The sequence below is a fragment of the Elephantulus edwardii genome, unplaced genomic scaffold (genome assembly GCF_000299155.1).
Source record: "Elephantulus edwardii isolate Elephantulus edwardi_28Jun2011 unplaced genomic scaffold, EleEdw1.0 scaffold00133, whole genome shotgun sequence".
Classification (NCBI taxonomy): domain Eukaryota; kingdom Metazoa; phylum Chordata; class Mammalia; order Macroscelidea; family Macroscelididae; genus Elephantulus; species Elephantulus edwardii.
Window position 1 is genome coordinate 2,471,808 of NW_006399883.1, and position 2,937 is coordinate 2,474,744.

General features: G+C 41.5%; 1 pseudogene; it reads right to left on the reverse strand.

Annotated features, from left to right (window-relative positions):
- Positions 1 to 926: 926 nt before the first annotated feature.
- LOC102868153 lies at positions 927 to 2,581 on the reverse strand (annotated as a pseudogene).
- Positions 2,582 to 2,937: the final 356 nt, after the last annotated feature.

The following is a 2,937-nucleotide window of genomic DNA, read 5'->3' on the forward strand; positions in this document are numbered from 1 at the left end:
AAAACCCATGGCCTGTGTCAGATGCACCTTAGTCTCCAGAGAGACACCGTTGCTCTTGAGTACCTTAGAGAGGTCCCTAACAGCAGACTTTCCCATCGCAATACGTTGTTTTTTTTTTATTTCCTGGCTGCTGGTGCCAAGAATGTTGACTGTGGAGCCAAGCAAACTGAAGCTGTGAACAATCTCAATCTCTTCACCGTCCAGCCTGATGCTACCGATTGGTCCAGTGGTGAGAATCTTTGTCTTCTTGACATTGAGCCTCAGTCCATACTGAAGGCTGCAGTCCTTGAACCTCTGCAGTAAGTGCATGAGGTCCTCCTCAGTTTCAGCAAGCAGGGTTGTGTCATTTGCATAACGCAGATTGTTGATAGATCTTCCACCAATCCTAAAGCCACGTGTCTCCTCATAGAGCCCATCCTCTCAGATAATCTGCTCTGCATACAAATTGAAAAGGTAAGGAGATAGGACACGTCCCTGGCATATACCCAAATATCTAAAATGGGGAAAACATGACAATGAGGCACAAGGCCAGAAGTATCTCTAAAAGAGCCAAAGGGAATGAGAATAGCATAGCCTTTTACCATACCAAAGCAGAAAGCTGATAAAGAGTCAGTAGCCCAACCCCATGGTGCCTGTAGACCCCACAAGCAAAGGGTTCTTTTATTTCTTGCTTATTCACAGACTCATGGCTATGATACTAACAATGGGGAATTATTAGGGAAGAAAGTTAGAGAGTGGAGGAAGCAAAGAATATCACAATATCACCCAACATAAGCACAGTTTTGTTTTGTTTTTTGTTTGTTTTTTTTTAATAGGAGGAAAATGGATTTATTTACGTAACATCTATTGTTGTCCAAAAAAGATGGAAAATACTTAAAAAGGGAACATAGGAACTTTTTCCAAACATATTATAAATATCCAACATCTTAGTATCCCCAAAAGCTAGATGTTTCCAAGCTGGATTTAATATTTTGCATATTGTCCCTTCGCTGCTTTGTAAATAGATTTGCTTCTCCTTTCTGCAATCGACATCTGACAGCTGCTTTTTGCTGTTTTGTCAACTGACGTTTCACTTTCTGTTTTACCAGTTCCGGGGGAATTGTTGAGCAGCTTACAGTACTGCCTGCAGAAGTGACACTTCAGAGTTCTTGTTCTGCATGGATTAGTATCTCCTATATTTTCTTCATCTCTGAAAAGCCTGAATTCTTGGTTCAATGATGACAAGGTTTTCAGAGGAGGACATTCATCTTCATACTCCTCGGAGCCAAGGATGCCACCGTGATCAGCAGGACTATCTTGTCTAGTGTCATTTTCACATCTGTTTCTGTCTTCAGAAAACTCAGTCACAGAACTGTTTTCACCAATCTGCCCTTTGATTTCATGTATAGCTTGATTGAGTTCAGTCATTTCGAAACCGTGTGCGCCTGTACTCTCCTCCGACTGACCGCTTGGCTTTACATGGCTGAGGTTTCCAGGTGATCCGCAGCCGCCACCATCTGACTCACCTGCAGTATTTTCTTCACTCATTTTCTGGCTCACAAACCTTCACTTTTAATGAATCCTCTTCATCAGAAAATGAGAATTCAGATCCTCCTTCTGTTGCAATATTTTTATCATCTGGACCTAAAGGATGAAGCAGGTCATCATCTGCCTGCATTTCCTTTGTGTAGCCACTGGCAGAGACCTCGACATCAAGAGAGTTCTCCTTACTGATATCATGAAAAGTTGGATAAAGCTCACTTTCATAGTTGAAACGTTTGATGAAGAAATCTCTAATTCATTTAACATCTCTGTCAAAATACCGTTCAGCATTGGGATGAGAAGTTGAAACCATCTGTGGAAAATCAGTCATGGTGATGTGGTTATCTTTATCCAAAATGAGATTAAATTCATTAAAATCTCCATGAATCAGACCATGATTTCCAAGTTTGACAATTAATTCCATTGCTTCGTTATATACTGATGCAGGATCTTCAACTTGGTGTGTCTGACATAAAGGATAGCCATTTATGAGTTCCATGACCACTGTGTGCCGGTTATAATCAACTGGCTTTGGAACGGGAAATTTTCTTTCATGCAATACCTTCATATAAGCAAATTCCTTCATGGCAGAGAGACGAGATAAATAAAGCCAAGACATGTTGTGTCTATGTTTATGGTAATCACGCTTGTTTTTCAGATTTCGAAAGGAGGTTCTTCCTAATCTGTGAAGCTTTAATGCAAATTGATGTCCTTCTTCATTTGCAACAATATAAATATCTGATTCTTTGCCAACACCCATTTGGTTTCCAACAGACTCAACTACTTGTCTAGAACAAAGTGTTTTTAAAGCGAGGTAATCGTAGCCTGCATTCGTCAATCGATAGCCCTGGACAGTTTTGGTACGCTCCCAAGCTATGAGTTTATGCTTCGCCAACTCTCTTAAAACTTTATTACATCCACCATGTTTAAGGCTGGCAATAGAAGCAACCAAACTGCAGGGAACTATTTCATGGTTCTTCATGCCCATTTCCACCGCAGTCAGGACTCTGAAGTCATCCCGGCTCATGTATCGCAACTTAGTCACATTCACCTTCCCCATGTCGGCAGAACCAAGACGAGAGCAGGATTACAAGCACAGTTTTTAACACTTCCAAGGTACAACACCTCAGTCCAGGCTCCAGTTTCAATTCAGCAAGCAGCTTTTCCTTCCATTGTCAAAGGCAAGAACATCAAAATCAAACTGTGACTAGTACAAATGCAAGAAGCCTTGGGCTATACTTTGCCACTATGTTTGTCTATAGCAATGCCACAGTCTCTCCACCACCAGGGTCTCACCACCATATCTATTCAATCAGCCTGCTGAGCAAATGATATTGCATGGTGCCACTGTTGTAGAATGGGACTGTCCTTGGGGTTGGGGAGAGACTGAGTAAGATGGGTTCAATAATGTATGCT